Below are 17791 nucleotides of genomic sequence, written 5' to 3' on the forward strand. Positions count from 1 at the left end.
ATTCCCTTGACCAAGGCTCAATCCTATTACCTGGGAATACTTCTCCATGACTCTTGACTATATTCTGGACTTTTGGCTCATCCCTCTGAGTGATATTTTCATAAAAAGTGTTTCATGTTCACAGTTAAGTCATCTTCGCTAACTTCCTTTTGCCTATAGTAATTCAGGAGTTCCAAAGGCCTCTCTTAATTTTGTATTGCCTCTCTGTCTTATAGTTCAAGCTGATACAATTTCTTATAAAACCTTATGGGCTTTATTTTTATCAATTTACTTTCTACTCTTTTAGATAAAAGCCTTCAACATGTATCTTTAAGATAGGCCCTCTCTATTTCAGGCTCTGGGATATGTAAGTTTGTGTGAATTCAGTGTAATAGAAGCCGTGTGTGGATGAAGCTGCCTGAAGTGACAGAATAAATAGAGTGCTTATGACCAAACCTGTGTGTCAACCCCTTCAAAAAAACAATAAAATTAAAAATTAAAGAAAATCTGGGTCATTTTCATTTACAATGAATATGATAGGTCAAGATTTATGTTTTATCCTTGAAACACAAAATGTCCTCATCAATAAAATTGAAATTGTTGACATTTGCGAGGAAAAATTACTATAAGAATTGCTATATACCTAATGTCAAAATTCATATGTTGGAATCCTAACTCCCAATGTGACAGTTTAGGAGGTGAGACTCTTGGAAGGTGAGTAGGTCATGAGGGTGGAGCCCTCATGAGTGGGGTTAGTGACATAAAATGGATCTCAGAGAGCTCTCTCACTGTCTTTCTACCATGTAAAGATACAATGAGAAGTTGACAGTCTGTGATATGGTTTGGATCTTTGTCCCCACACAAATCTTATGTTGAATTGTAATTCCTAATACTGGGGGAGGGACCTGGTGGGAGGTGATTGGATCATGGGGGCAAATTTCCCCCTTGCTGTTCCCATGATAGTGAGTGAGTTCTCATGAGATCTGATGGTTTAAAAATGTATGGCACTTCCTCTTCTCTCTCTCTGTCTCTCCTGGCCACGTGAAGACACTACCCCTTCACCTTCTGCCGTGACTGCAAGGTTCCCGAGGTCTTCCCAGCTGTGCTTCCCATGCAGCCTGCAAAACTGTGATCAATTAAACCTCTTCATAAATTACCCAGTCTCAGGTATTTCTTTATAACAGTGTGAAAATGGACTAATACAGAATATTGGTATCAGAGAAGTGGGGCATTGCTATATAGATACCTGAAAATGTGGAAACAGCTTCAGAACTGGATAACAGACGAGGTTGGAACAGTTTGGAATGCTCAGAAGAAGACAGGAAGAGGAGGAAAGGTTTGGAACTTCCTAGAGACTTGTTCAATAGTTTTGACCAAAATGCTGATACTGATATGGACAACGAAGTCCAGGCTGAGGTGGTCTCAGATGGAAATGAGGAACTTGTTGGGAACTAACAGGAGTAAAGGTCACTTTTGCTATGCTTTAGCAAAGAAACTGGTGGCATTGTGCCATTTCTCTAGAGATCTGTGGAACTATGCATCTGAGAGAGATGATTTAAGTTATTTAGTGAAAGAAATTTCTAAGCAGCAAAGCATTCAAGATGTGATCTGTAGCACTATATTTAGAACTATGGATGGGAATATTCCCCATTCTTGGTTACACTGTAGTGCAAGAAAAATCCTGGCTCTCTCTGTTGCACAACTGACTTATGCCATTCTGCTGTTGCTGTATGGAGTTAAGGAACATGACTGTATTTGATTTTTGAAAACAAACAAATTAAAAATTAAAAATATGTGCTCTGGCTGCTTCTAACAGCACTCACCCATATGCATGAACAAAAAGATTGTCTGAAACTGGAACTTATATTTAAAAGGGAAGCAGAGCATAAAAGTTTGGAAAATTTGCAGCTTGATCATGTAGTATAAAGGAAAAATCCATTTTGTGGGGAGCTGGCTGCAGAAATTTGCATAAGTAAAGAGAGTGTGATATGGTTTGCCTCCCCATCCAAATCTCATGTTGAATTGTAATTCCCAATGTTGGAGGAGGGACCTGGTGGGAGGCAACTGGATCATGGGGCAGATTTCCTCCGTGCTGTTCTCATGATACTGAGTTCTTACGAGATCTAATGGTTTAAAAGTGCATGGCACGTCCCCCTTTGCTCTCTCTATCCTGCCCCACTCATGCCTGCTTCCCCTTTGCCTTCTGCCATGATTTTAAGTTTTCTGAGGCCTCCCCAGCCATGCTTCATTACAGCCCACAAAACTGTGAGTTAGTTAAAACTCTTCATAAATTACCCAGTCTTGGGTAGTTCTTTATAGCAGTATGAGAATGAAATAATACAGTCAGCAACTGTGAAGAGGGCCCTCACCAGAACCCAACCATGCTGGCACCCTTATATTAGACATTGAGCCTCTAGACCTGTGAGAAATAAATTTCTGTTGCTTATAAGCCACTCAATCTATGCTACTTTGTTATAGCACTCAAAGGAACTGTGTTATAGCACACAGGAAAGTGTCTCTGTGTGTGTGTATATACAGAGAGAGTGTATACAGAGAGAGTGTATACAGAGAGAGTGTGTGTATAGAGAGAGAGAGAGATCCCAGAAAATCAAATATAAAGAACCTTGAAAAAAGGTTAGAAGAATTGCTAACTAGAATAACCAGTTTAGAGAAGAACATAAATGACCTGATGGAGATGAAAAACACAGCACGAGAACTTCATGAAGCACACACAAGTATCAACAGCTAAATCGATTAAGCAGAAGAAAGGATATCAGAGACTGAAGATCAACTCAAAGAAATACAGTGAGAAGACAAGGTTATAGAAAAAAAGAGTGAAAAGAAATAAAGACTCTGAGAAATATAGGACTATGTGAAAAGACAAAATCCATGTTTGATTGGTGTACCTGAAAGTGACGGGGAGAATGGAGCCAAGATGGAAAATACTCTTCAGGATATCATCCAGGAGAACTTCCCCAACCTAACAAGGCAAGCCAACATTCAAATTCAGAAAATACAGAGAACACCACAAAGATACTCCTCGAGAAGAGCAACCCCAAGACACATAATCATCAGATTCACCAAGGCTGAAATGAAGAAAAAAATGTTAAGGGCAGCCAGAGAGAAAGGTCAAGTTACCCACAAAGGGAAGCCCTTCAGACTAACAGCAGATCTCTCAGCAGAAACCCTACAAGCCAGAAGAGAGAGGGGACTAATATCAAACATTCTTTTTTGTTTTTTGTTTTTTCTTTTTTCTTTTTTGAGACAGAGTATCGCTCTGTAGCTCAGGCTGGAATGCAGTGGCGTGATCTCGGCTCACTGCAATCTCTACCTTCCAAGTTCACACCATTCTCCTGCCTCAGCCTCCTGAGTAGCAGGGACTACAGGCGCTCACTACAATGTCCAACTAATTTTTTTTTTTTTTGTATTTTTAGTAAAGACAGGGTTTCACCATGTTAGCCAGGATGGTCTCGATCTCCTGACCTTGTGATCCGCCTGCCTCGGCCTCCCAAAGTGCTGGGATTACAGGCGTGAGCCACCGTGTCCAGCCTCAACACTCTTAAAGAAAAAAATTTTCAGACTGGGTGCAGTGGCTCACGCTAATAATCCCAGCACTTTGGGAGGCTGAGGTGGGCGGATCATGAGGTCAGGAGTTGTAGACCAGTCTAACCAACATGGTGAAACCCTGTCTTTACAAAAATACAAAAATTAGCCGGGCATGGTGGCACACACCTCTAATCCCAGCTACTCAGGAGGCTGAGGCAGGAGAATCACTTGAACCCGGGAGGTGGAGGTTGCGGTTAGCCAAGATCATGCCACCGCACTGCAGCCTGGGCGACAGAGTGAGACTCCATCTCAAGAAAGAAACGAAAAAAAAAGAATTTTCAAACCAGAATTTCATATCCAGCCAAACTAAGCTTCATAAGTGAAGGAAAAATAAAATCCTTTAGAGAAAAGGAAATGCTGAGAGATTTTGTCACCAACAGGCCTGCCCTACATGAGGTCCCAAAGGAAGCACTAAACATGGAAAGGAACAACTGGACCAGCCACTGCAAAAACATACCAAATTGTAAAGACCATCAATGCTATGAAGAAACTGCAACAACTAATGGGCAAAATAACCAGCTAGCATCTTAATGGCAGAATTAAATTCACACACAACAATATGAACCTTAAATGTAAATGGGCTAAATGCCCCAATTAAAAGACACAGACTGGCAAATTGAATAAAGAGTCAAGACCCATTGGTGTGCTGTATTCAGGAGACCCATCTGACATGCAAAGACATAGGCTTAAAATAAAGGGATGGAGAAATATTTACCAAGCAAATGGAAAGCAAAAAAAAGCAGGGATTGCAATCCTAGTCTCTGATAATACAGACTTTAAACCAGCAAAGCTAAAAAGAGACAAAGAAGGTCATTACATAATGGTAAAGGGATCCATGCAACAAGAAGAGCTATCCTAAATACATATGCACCCAATACTGGAGCACCCAGATTTCTAAAGCAAGTTCTTAGAGATCTACAAAGAGACTTAGACTCCCACACAATAATAGTAGGAGACTTTAACACCCTACTGTCAGTATTAGACAGATCAGTGAGACAGAAAATTAACAAGGATATCCAGGACTTGACCTCAGCTCTGGACCAAGCTGACCTAAAAGACATCTACAGAACTCTCCACCCCAAATCAACAGAATGTACATTCTTCTCAGCACCACATCATACTTATTCTAAAATTGACAACATAATTGAAAATAAAACACTCCTCAGAAAATGCAAAGGTATGGAAATCATAACAAACAGTCTCTCAGACCACAGTGCAATCAAATTAGATCTCAGGATTTAAAAACTCACTCAAACCCTCACAACTACATGGAAACTAAACAACCTTCTCCTGAATGACTACTAGGTAACCTAAATAATGAAATGAAGGCAGAAATAAAGATATTATTTGAAACCAGTGAGAACAAAGACAAAATATACCAGAATCTCTGGGACACATTTAAAGCAGTGTGTAGAGGAAAATTTATAGCACTCAATGACCACAAGAGAAAGCAGGACAGATCTAAAATTGATACCCTAACATCACAATAAAAAGAACTAGAGAAGAAAGAGCAAACAAATACAAAAGCTAGCAGAAGACAAGAAATAACTAAGATCAGAGCAGAACTGAAGGAGATAGAGACATGAAAGACCCTTCAAAAAATCAATGAATCCAGGAGCTAGTTTTTTGAAAAGATCAACAAAATAGAGAGACCACTGGTCAGACCAATAAAGAAAACACAGAGAATAATCAAATAGATGCAATAAAAAATGATAAAGGGGATATCACCACCAATGCCACAGAAATACAAACTACCATCAGAGAATACTATAAACACCTCTATGCACATAAGCTAGAAAATCTAGAAAAAAATGGACAAATTATTGGACGCATACACCTTCCCAAGACTAAACCAGGAAGAAGAAGAATCCCTGAGTAGGCCAAGAACAAGTTCTGAAATAGAGGCAGCAATTAATAGCTACCAACCAAAAATAGCCCAGGACCAGACAGATTCACAGTTGAATTCCACTGGAGGTACAAAGAGGAGCTGGTACCATTCCTCCTGAAACTATGCCAAACCATAGATAAAGAAAGACTTCTCCCTAACTCATTTTATGAGGCCAGCATCATCCTGATACCAAAACCTGGCAGAGACACAACAAAAAAAGAAAATTTCAGGCCTATCCCTGATGAACATCGATGTGAAAATCCTCAATAAAATGCTGGTCAAGAGAATCCAGCAACACAGCAAAAAGCTTATCCACCACGATCAAGTCAGCTTCATCTCTGGGATGCAAGGCTGGTTCAACATACACAAATCAATAAACATAATTGATCACATAAGCAGAACCAACAACAAAAACCACATGGTTATCTCAAAAGATGCAGAAAAGGCCTTCGCTAAAATTCAACAGCCCTTCATGCTAAAAATTCTCAACAAACTGGGCAGTGAACGAATGTATCTCAAAATAATAAGAGTTATTTATAACAAACCCACAGCCAATATCATACTGAATGGGCAAAAACTGGAAATATTCCGTTTGAAAACCAGCACAAGACAAGGATGCCCTCTCTCACCACTCCTATTCTACATAGTGTTGGAAGTTCTGGCAAGGGCAATCAGGCAAGAGAAAGAAATAAAGAGTATTCACTTAGGAAAAGAGGAAGTCAAATTGTCCCTGTGTGCAGATGACATGATTGTATATTTAGAAAACCCCAATGTCTCAGCCCAAAATCTCCTCAAGCAGATAAGCAACTTCAGCAAAGTCTCAGGATACAAAAATCAATGTGCAAAAAATCACAAGCATTCCTATACACCAATAATAGACAAACAGAGAGTCAAATCATGACTGAAAATCTAGAAAATCTAAACCATTCACAACTGGTAAAAAGAGAATAAAATACCTTGGAATACAACTTACAAGGGATATGAAGGACCTATTCAAGGAGAACTACAAACCACTGCTCAAGGAAAGAAGAGAGGACACAAACAAATGGAAAAACATTCCATGTTCATGGATAGGAAGAATCGGTATCGTGAAAATGACCATACCGCCCAAAGTAATTTATAGATTCAATGCTATCCCCATCAAGCTAATATTGACATTCTTCACAGAATTGGAAAAAACTACTTTAAATTTTATATGGAACCAAAAAAAGAGCCTGCATAGTCAAGACAATCCTAAGCAAAAAACAAAGCTGCAGGCATCACGCTACCTGACTTCAAACTATACTACAATTCTACAGTAACTAAAACAGCATGATATTGGTACCAAACAGATATATAGATCAATGGAACAGGACAGAGGCCTCAGAAATAACATCACATATCTACAACCATTTGATCTTTGGAAAACCTGACAAAAACAAGCAATAGGGAAATGATTCCCTATTTAATAAACAGTATTGGGGAAACTGGCTAGCCATATGCAGAAAGCTGAAACTGGATCCTTTCCTTACATCTTATACAAATATTAACTCAAGATGGATTAAAGACTTAAATGTAGACCAAAAACCATAAAAATCCTAGAAGAAAACTTAGGCAATACCATTCAGGACGTAGGCATGGGCAAAGACCTTATTACTGAAACACCAAAAGCAATGGCAACAGAAGCCAAAATTGACAAATGGGATCTAATTAAACTAAAGACATTCTGCACAGCAAAAGAAACTATCATCAGAGTGAACAGGTAACCTACAGAATGGGAGAAAATTTTTGCAATCTATCCATCTGACAAAGGGCTAATATCCAGAATCTACAAAGAACTTAAACAGATTTACAAGAAAAAAACAAACAATTGTTGGGAACAAGCCCCCCAAAATCTGGCCATAAACTGGCCCTAAAACTGGCCATAAACAAAATCTCTGCAGCACTGTGACATGTTCATCATGGCCATAATGCCTATGTTGGAAGGTTGTGGGTTTATGGGAATGAGGGCAAGGAACACGTAGCCCACCCAGGGTGGAAAACCACTTAAAGGCCTTCTTAAGTCACAAACAATAGCATGAGCGATCTGTGCCTTAAGGACATGCTCCTGCTGCGGTTAACTAGCCCAACCTATTCCTTTAATTCGGCCCATCCCTTCGTTTCCCAAGGGATATTTTTAGTTAATTAACATCTACAGAAACAATGCTGATGACTGACTTGCTGTTAATAAATATGTGGGTAAAATCTCTGTTTGGGACTCTCGGCTCTGAAGGCCGCGAGACCCCTGATTTCCCACTTCACACCTCTATATTTCTGTGTGTGTGTCTTTAATTCCTCTAGTGCCACTGGGTTAGGGTCTCCGCTACTGAGCTGGTCTCGGCAAACAAACCCATCAAAAGGTGGGCAAAGAATGTGAACAGATACTTCTCAAAATAAGACGTTTATGCAGCAAACAAAAATATGAAAAAATTCATCATCATTGGTCATTAGAGAAATCCAAATCAAAACCACAGGGAGATATCATCTCACACCAGTTAGAATGGTGACCATCAAAAAGTCAGGAAACAACAGATGCTGGAGAGGATGTGCAGAAATAGGAACGCTTTTACACTGTTGGTGGAGTGTAAATTAGTTCAACCATTGTAGAAGACAGTGTGGTGATTCCTCGAGGACCTAAAACTAGAAATACCATTTGACCCAGCAATCCCATTACTGGGTATGTACCCAAAGGATGATAAATCATTTTACTATAAAGACACACACACATGTATGCTTATTGTGGCACTGTTCACAATAGCAAAGACTTGGAACCAACCCAAATGCCCACCAATGTTAGACAGGATAAACAAAATGTGGCCCATATACACCATGGAATACTATGCAGCCATATAAAGGATGAGTTCATGCCCTTTGCAGGGACATGAATGAAGCTGGAAACCATCATTCTCAGCAAACTAACACTAGAACAGAAAACCAAACACTGCAGGTTCTCACTCATAAGTGAGAGTTGAACAACGAGAACACATGAACACAAGGAGGGCAACATCACACACTGGGGCCTGTCAGGGGTTGGGGGTGGGGTAGGGGAGGGATACCACTAGGAGAAATACCTAATGTAGATGATGGGCTGATGGGTGCAGCAAACCACTGTGGCACATGCATACCTATGTAACAAACCAGCACGTTCTGCACATGTACCCCAGAATTTAAAGTGTAATTTAAAAAAATTTTTTTAAAGAATTTTAAAGTTAATAACAATTATGCTTTAATGAAATAGACACAAGATCTCAATAATGATAACCACATAAAAGATGGTTCAAATTTAGCTTAAAATATACCTGAACTAAATTTCAGGAGGAATTTATCAAAATGTTAACATTTTTATCTCTGTGTGATGCGATTATGGATGACTTTTATGTCCTTTTTTCTATTTAGTTTCTTCCTCCACAGTAAGAATATTACTTAAATAAACAGAAAGCCAAAACACACACACACACACACACACACAATAAAAATGAGCTTAAAATATGTGGTACCGAAAGATTTTTCTTTGAACAGTTGCACAAGCAAAGACAGTACTTAGTAGTAAAGCCTCTAAGGAAAACGTGGACATCTCAGCACAGATGGCAGGATAAAAATGTAATATGGGGAGCACAAGAAATATGCAGACTGAATCAAAACAGAGACAATTCCCTTAAGTAGGTGAGCTTTTAAAAATTGGGCACAGAAACCATTCATTCATACCAGATCTTGCCCAGAAGCATTGAAAGAAAAACAGTGGAAGACAATGACGGGGATTTGGGAAGAGGAGAATGAGAAGCCAATGCCCTGCTGCCTGCCACCCTTTATCCACACCTGCCTCTCTCCTCTGCCCCAGGGCTCCCAGCAGCAGGCTCAGCAGATGCATTAGGTCCAAGCGACACAGTTTGAAAAATCAACAACATCGTCTTAGGTTAGATCTACTATCAGTCACTCCCTATTAAAGATGAGCTGGAAATTATCAGAATCCACAGTATAATCTTTGTGGTTTACTACATATGAAAATTTAAGAAAACTTATGCTATTCTCATGACACTAAAGCTTGGTTTATTAATTGTCCACAAATTTATTCGTCCTGCCTGTTAAAATCTTATTTAAAAAATATTATTTGGGGCCGGGTGTGGTGGTGCACGCTTGTAATCCCAGCACTTTGGGAGGCCAAGGCAGATGGATTGTCTGAAGTCAGGAGTTCGAGACCAGCCTGGCCAACATGGTAAAACCCCGTCTCTACTAAAAATACAAAAATTAGCCAGGCGTGGTGGCATGCACTTGTAAACCCAGCTACTCAGGAAGCTGAGGCAGGAGAATCACTTAAACCCGGGAGACAGAGGTTGCAGTGAGCCAAGATCGTGCCATTGCACTCCAGCCTGGGTGACAAGAGCAAGACTTCATCTCAAAAAAAAAAAAAAAAAAAGTATTCAGCCGAGTGTGGTTGGGTGGCTCACACCTGTATTTCCAACACTTTGAGAGGCCAAGGCAGAAGGACTGCTTGAGTCCAGGAGTTCAAAAACAGTCTGGGCAACATAGAACCCATCTCTACAAAAAATTAAAAAATTAGCCAGATATGGTGGTGTGCACCTGTGGTCCCTGCTACTCAGGACACTGAGGTAAGAGGGAGGATTGCTGGAGTACAGGAATTTGAGGCTGCAGTGGACTATAATCACACCACTGCATTCTAGCCTGGGCAATAGTGAGACCCTGTCTCATAAAAATAAATTTAAAAATTCATATATATATTATTCTAGGTATTAGCATTTATAGGTACTTGGCCTAGAAGGATGCTTCCTGATCATTAGAGTTACCCAGAGTAAGAAAAACAGAAGGAATACATGTGAGTGAATCTGACAAAAGCTGTGGGACTGAGATGTCAAGTCAGTTTTGGCTTGAGCACACTTGGTTGTACTTGACATGAAAGGGAAAAGAGTTCTTCCTGTGTCTGGCCACAGTGAGCCTGGACAAGGTTGTATAATGATGGCAGCAATCAGAGCAGCAGCATGAACCCAGTCACATTGTATCAAAGCTGAGCTTAATCTAGCAACTGCAGCTGCAGTGAGCAGAGGTTTGGAGAGAACTGAAGCACTTGGATAGATCTCGCTTACTGAATCTATTAAAACTTTTCAGAGATTTCAGCAGCTGGCCTTTCCTCATTATGGTACCAATGGCTGCAGTAGAAATAAATGTGGACATCTCTTTCAACTGTATGGGAAACAACAGCACAGAAGCATATTCTAGAACTATGCTGCCCAATGTGAATGGAGACCTGGGTTCTGAATCTGCCCCACTATCTCCATCTCTCCCAAGCAGCCCATGTGATGCTCAGTATGCATGAGGACTAAGGGGAAACATCGCAGGCTGACCCGGGGAGGGGGAGTCATCTGCGGGTACAGCTATGCCCAGTGGCACATTAGCCACACCTTGCGATTAAGCGCTCAAATTTTGGCTAGTTTGAATTGAAGTGTAAAGTACACATCAGATTGCAAAGACTTAGCATAGAAAAAAATGTAAAATATCTCAATAATTTTCGTATTGATTACATGTCGAAATGACTTTTTTGATATTTTAAGCTAAATAAAATATATCGGAACAATATAGTCAGGATGGACAAAGTTGACCCGAAGAAAGCTAAGGGCAAGATGTCTACCTATGCCTTCTTTGTGCAGATGGGCAGAGAAGAACATAAAAAGAAAAGTCTAGAGTTCCCTATTCATTTTACAGAATTTTCCAAGAATTGCTCTGAGAGGTAGAAGACAATGTCTGGGAAAGAGAAGTCTAAATTTGACGAAATGGCAAAGGCAGATAAAGTACACTATGATTGGGAAATGAAGAATTACGAACCAGTTAAGGAAAGCAAGAAGAACCCTAATGCCCCCAAAAGGCCACCATCTGGATTCTTTCTGTTCTGTTCAGAATTCTGCCACAAGATCAAATCCACAAACCCTGACATCTCTATTGGAGACGTGTCAAAAAGCTGGGTGAGATGTGGAATAACTTAAATGACAGTAAAAGACAGTAAAAAGCAGCCTTACATCACTAAGGTGTCACAGCTGAAGAAGTGTGAGAAGGACGTTGCTGACTGTAAGTCTAAAGGAAAGTTTGATGGCCCAAAGGGTTCCACTAAAGTTGCCTGGAAAAAAGGTGGAAGAGGACAACAAAAAAAATGAGGAGGAAGAAAAGGAAGAGGAAGAGGAGGAGTAAAAAATTTTAAAAACTCTGTCTCCTTGTGAATACCTTAGAGCAGCAGTCTCCAACCTTTTTGGAAACCAGGGACCAGTTTTGTGGAAGACAATTTTTCCACGGATGGGTGGGGGGATGGTCTTTGGGATGATTCACACACATTACATTTATTGTGCACTTCATTTCTATTATTATTACATTGTAATATATAATGAAATAATTATACGACTCACCATAACGTAGAATCAGTGGGAGCCGAGAGCTTGTTTTCCTGCAACTAGACAGTCTTTCTGGGGCTGATGGGAGGCAGTGACAGATCATCAGGCATTAGTTAGATTCTCATAAAGAGCAGACAACCTAGATCCCTTGTATGCACGGTTCACAACACGGTTTATTCTCCTATGAGAATCTAATGCTGCTGCTGATCTGACAGGAGGCGGAGCTCAGATAGTAATGTGAGCCATGGGGAGTGGTTGTAAATACAGATGAAGCTTTGCTCACTTGCCGCTCACCTCCTGCTGTGTGCCTGGTTCTTAACAGGCACATAGATAACATAGACTGTTATCTATCTATGGCCCAGGGACTGGAGACCCCTGCCTTAAAGTAGGGGAGAGCTGTAACTGACACATCTCCTATTTGAGAAGTGTCTGTTGCCCTCATTAGTTTTAATTACAAAGTTTGATTACGATCATATTGTTGTCTCTCAAACTAGAAACTGTTCACATGAAGTGGCCAAGTGGGTCTAGAGCAACCTGAAACTGTATCAAAGTTGTACATATTTCCAAATATTTTTAAAATGAAAAGGCAACTTCATGCTCCCCTCACTCTGTGTGCTTTGTTGTTAGTGTGATCAGGCCTTTAAAGGTGCTTCTGGCATTTTTTTTTTTTTTTAATTTGGAAGGTAGTGTTAACTACATGGTTATTGGCTAGAAATCCTGAGTTATCAACTGCATATATCTATAGTTTGTAAAAACAACCAAGACAAACTCTTGATGTTCTTTGTTTGACGTTCGGGCTGTGGTGGAAGATGCCTTTGGGAGTGGCCGTAGCTCAGGCTGTGCACTATGAAGCTGGGCCTGTTGACTGCACTGTGCATTCATTTCACTTCAGGTTGTCTTGTTTCTGTATCTAATGACATAGCATTCTACTACCATTCCTAGCTGTGAACAAAAGGTGGTCAGCTGGCTTCAGAAGTGTTTACTTTCTGTTTCTGCTTTTTTTTTTTTTTCAGTTAAGTGTGGTAGTTTTTAAACCATTTGTTTTTAAACTGTAGAACTTTTCATTGTCAACAAAGCGAAGACCCACTGCATCAATGAAAGTTCAAGAACCTCCTGTACTTAAACATGATCGCCAACATTCTGTTTTTTCTTTTTTGTATGTTTAGAATGCTGAAATATTTTTGAAATTAAATAAACAGCATTACGTTTTAATAATACATTACTAAAATCATTTTCAACGTTTCTCTGACCGTTTTTTAGGTGTGGATACTAGAAAATTTTAAATTATACATGTGGCTTGTATTTAAGAAACTGGCATTAAGTTTCTACTGGACAGCACTGCTACAGAGCAAACAGAATTGGGACTGCTGTTGTTAGGCCCTCAGGTCTTATTTGAGACTTTTGTGGAGGGAGGATTCCTTGTTTTACGAATGGAGAAAACACAGCTTCATCCTTTTGAGTTCTTGATATTTCATTTGGGGTTTGAGTTTCTTTTTGAAAGCAGGAAATACCAGTTACATTCCATAATAAATGATGGAGATGTGGACTAACCCAAGAATGAACCCAGAGTGAGCCTCTGTTGGCTTGTGCCATGGTTAGAAACTGCATTGAGTCTTTTGATCAAACCGATTCTGTTTTGTTGCCAATATGAAAAGGAGAAAATTATCTAAACAGATTTCAAAATAGGAATGTGGATATTGACTATCAAAATGAGCCTAGGAACACACCATATCATTGAGAGCTGGTCTGAACTTTTATCTAGGGATATGTTCTCTTTCATTTAGGTCCAAACTTCTATGCAGAATAATTTTATCTGAAATTGAAGATTAATCTTCCGAAGTCTATGAATTCTAACACAGCATTAAATTATATATTTCTTCAAGAGTGTCTTCATTCATCATTTACATACATTTTGAGAGTCTGAGTAACATAACAGTAGATTCTAAGATGGAGTTTACATTATACAGTCCCATACTTCAAGGGCCTTAGCATTTTCATTTGTTTATTCAACAGATATTTATTGAGCACTTACTATGTGCCAGGCAGTCTGCCAGGCATTAGGGGTGCAATAGGAATCAAAAATAGAATAAGATCACTGATCTCCTAAAAATTACAGCCTACTGTGGGAGGTAGACATTTATCAAATAATCACATGTGAGAGGTCTCAGAAGCAGGGAGCAGGGAGAATTCAAAGCTCAAGTGGAAGGATGAATTGTAGACAGGAGGAAGTACAGCTCCTCCAAATGTAACAGGAGAAGTGATTCCCTGAATCCGGTTGGCTGCAAAACAAGTCAATGTGTTTGACATAAAGTGTGTGAGAAGAGAGCAAAACTAGCTGGAACGCTTAGTATATTATTTTACAACTCATCATCTAGGCATGGCTAGTTACTCAAGGTAAGGTTTAATTTAAGATAATGTCCAAGATTTAGAAATAGACTCATCTGTTAGTAAATTGCAGGTTTGGGGTGGCAAGACACATAATAACAGTAGGAGACACTTGGCAGTAGAGACAGGCTTGTCATCACCATCTAGGAAGTCTATGATGTACAAAGACTAGGATTCTGTACTGGCAGAAACCCTTCAGCAGACCCAAGCAGCAAGGCAGGATACCATTGCAAAAACTCAAAACACAGGTCAAGATAGAATTCTAGGAATTGAGCATACAGAATGTGAGGACATGGGGAGTTGGAGAAGAGAGAGATAATGACACTCAAGATAAAAACTCAGGTTTAGGAGTACTGTGATCAGAAATATTCAGAAAAAAAGCCTTTATTTGTAGAACACTGTGGCAGTCCAGTGGCCACGACTGGCCATATCCTGGGGTAGATTAGCAAGTGTAATCCTGCAATACCATGAGCAGGATGAGCCTGTTAGGGAGCAAGGCTTACTCCCAAGTTCCCCAAGGATGTGGTACTTTAAATAGGTTTTAAAGAAGACTTGTGATTTAGAAAGTTGGAAGTTGGTAACCATGGTCAACACCATGTATAATAAATGCATTATCACTTTAATTCTTATAACACTTATACATTTATATATGTATAAATATATTTGTAATATAAAACATACAATATAGTGTTTATATATATATATATATATATATATATATTTTTTTTTTTTTTTTGAGACGGAGTCTCGCTCTGTCGCCCAGGCTGGAGTGCAGTGGCGCGATCTCGGCTCAATGCAAGCTCCGCCTCCCGGGTTCACGCCATTCTCCTGCCTCAGCCTCCCGAGTAGCTGGGACTACAGGTGCCCACAACCGCGCCCGGCTAATTTTTTGTATTTTTAGTAGAGACGGGGTTTCACCGTGGTCTCGATCTCCTGAACTTGTGATCCGCCCGCCTCGGCCTCCCAAAGTGCTGGGATTACAGGCGTGAGCCACCGCGCCCGGCCTAGTGTTTATATTTTTAATATACAAACCAAGATTGTAAAATATGTACTTTATATTTTCTAAATATGTATTTTCTAAACCATACACACACACACACACACACACACACACACACACACACACACATATATATACACATACATAGCTTAATAAATATTCAAATTTGGAGTAAAAATTATGCATAAAGGCATTTTAATGATTTTAAAATTATTCATCATTAAGGTAATTTTTTACAACAGAGCTATCACTAGTTTAATGTTACATCTTTCTTAGCTATGATTTTACACACAAAATTCTTCCAAAGACTTCTTCAATAAAGTGAAGTTCTTTAGGTAACTGGGAATGCTGTGAGGCACCCAAGAGTGGAGATTCATCCTGTTGCCCCATCCCATTTTCAACTCTCCCACCGCTCTCCACCCACTATGCATCAGCAAAGTACACTGGACCTTTGTCATAAGCCTCTTCACAGAGGTATGAAAGCCAGAGGGAGACAGAAAGAGGATGAGAGGGAGAAGGGTATATTAACCATGTTGCCAGCTTCTGTAAGCTTGAAACTAATTCAGAGTCTATACCCTCAACCACCTCCCTTATCTCACACTCCAAGCCACTATACACCTGCTGTAATCACCTTAGGGCTAGATGCCAGACAACTAGGGACAACCTACACGCCCCAGAACTCACTGGAATTTTCAAGCTCTCCCATTCTAAGCCTGATTGCCCTGCCTTGCCCATTTTTCCCATAGAAACCATGGTGAAGGCTCATGGGCACCAGTTTTCCCCTCTCCCTCTGCTTCGGGACCAACCCTGGCACTTCCCCGTGTGGCCTCTGTGGCATGACCTATATTCCTTCTCTTGGAATCTGAGAGTATAATAAACCACCTTTTCAATGGCAGTTATCTCCTGGTCTGTTGGTTTTACTATGCCTTAATAGTAATAAAATCTATTAAAACCAAAAGGAGATAGGAAGAGGAACAAGGGGCATGGTTAATGACTGATTCTAGTTACTTTAGTTGATAATCTGCATGTTTTTATCTGCTTTGTTGCACTTGAGCAGGGCAAGACAGTTGTCTCCCCTCAAAGTCACAAAACAACAGATCTAAGAAGTTCAGAGGACACCAACCAGGATGAACATAAAAATTCTTATACTTTGGTATATTACATTCAAGATGCAGGAAAACAAAGACATAAAGCAAAATCTTGAAAGAGATGGGAGTGAAGGACTAAGGAAAATTCTCAGGCATCTCTGTGGGTGACACCTTTGAGATAGAAAAAACAGGTAAGAAAATCTTCCATGCTGAATTCAGCCCTATATTCTGTCTCATTTCTCTATAACTTTCTCCACAGAATCTGCCAGTACCTAGATCCAGGCTTTATTTGAGACCTGGATTCCTATATCTATGCTTTCCTTAAATCTGATGAATTCATTTTTTCATTTTCTTCTTCTTATATAGCTTGAGTACTGCTCCATAACACTTTTTAAAATATTACTAGCCGGGCACAGTGGTTCATGCCTATAATCCCAACACTTTGGAAGGCTGAGGTGGACCACTTGAGCCAGGAGTTCAAGACCATCCTGGACAACAAAGGGAGACTCCATCTCTACATTAAAAAAAAAAAAAATTAAAATTAAAAATTAGCTATTCATGTTGGTATGTTCCTGTAGTCCCAGCTACTCAGGAGGCTGAGGTGGGAGGATCATTTGAGGGCAGGAGTTCAAGGCTGCAGCGCTATGATTAGGCCACTGTACTCCAGCTTGGGTGACGGTGAGAACCTATCTCAAAAAGAATAATAATAAAAATAAAAATAATATCATTTCTAGGTTTGGTTTTTTCCTCTGTCACTGATTTTTTACTCCTTTGGTTACTTAAACATTTTTAAATAATAAGGTAATGTGGTTTTCTTGCAGAAGACTAAGAAAGTTGAAACAAAGTCATCTATGATCCTATAGTCCAAAGTTATTCACTGTTAGAAAGTGATGTTTTCCAGTGTATTTCTGTCTAGACATAACCATACCTCTTCTGTCTCGAAGTGTAACACATGCTATTTTATACCTCTGAAATATTCTTTCCTCACATTTTAAGTGCTTTCAGCAACAGTAGCTGAGCATGGTGATATAAACCAAAAAGAGCTATCACCTTGGCACATAATACAGGACACCCCTATGGCCTGGCATGTATATATAATAACAGCAAGAATACGTCAGCGATGGTACATAACCACTGTCCATCAGTTTATAGGCTCAGGCCTTAACATCAATATTGTGTGTCAGGGAACAGCAGTGGCAGAAGGAGTCTAATTGGGCAGATAGTTTCCTTTCTGCTTAGTGTTGGAATCAGGGTAAGTGTCACCCTTCCTAGGGTTCTTGGATATTTTTTCTTCTTTTTTTTTTTCTTCTTCTTTTTTTTTTTTTTTTGCCTAGCAGGGAAAGCCAAGTTGGGTGTTAAAGAAAGATATCATTTTGTTTTGTTTTGTTTTCTAAAAAGAGGTACAGGGGAGTAAACGATTGATTGGTGGAGGTAG

At 39.7% G+C, this 17791-nt stretch overlaps 1 long non-coding RNA gene and 1 other non-coding gene across 5 annotated transcripts in view; one reads left to right on the forward strand and one right to left on the reverse strand.

Moving 5' to 3' along the window:
• Window positions 1-12050, reverse strand: part of LOC126952097 (uncharacterized) — a 122772-nt gene extending 110722 nt beyond the window's left edge. For all 4 annotated transcript variants that reach the window (XR_007724791.1, XR_007724789.1, XR_007724788.1 and 1 more), the window contains exon 1: window positions 11899-12050. This is a non-coding gene — a long non-coding RNA (uncharacterized LOC126952097). The remainder of the gene's footprint in view (window positions 1-11898) is intronic.
• Window positions 1592-1728, forward strand: LOC126954068 (small nucleolar RNA SNORA46). Its single transcript, XR_007725517.1, has one exon. It is a non-coding gene; the product is annotated as a small nucleolar RNA SNORA46 (small nucleolar RNA).
• Window positions 12051-17791: the final 5741 nt, after the last annotated feature.

The sequence above is a fragment of the Macaca thibetana genome, chromosome 4 (assembly GCF_024542745.1).
Source record: "Macaca thibetana thibetana isolate TM-01 chromosome 4, ASM2454274v1, whole genome shotgun sequence".
Classification (NCBI taxonomy): domain Eukaryota; kingdom Metazoa; phylum Chordata; class Mammalia; order Primates; family Cercopithecidae; genus Macaca; species Macaca thibetana.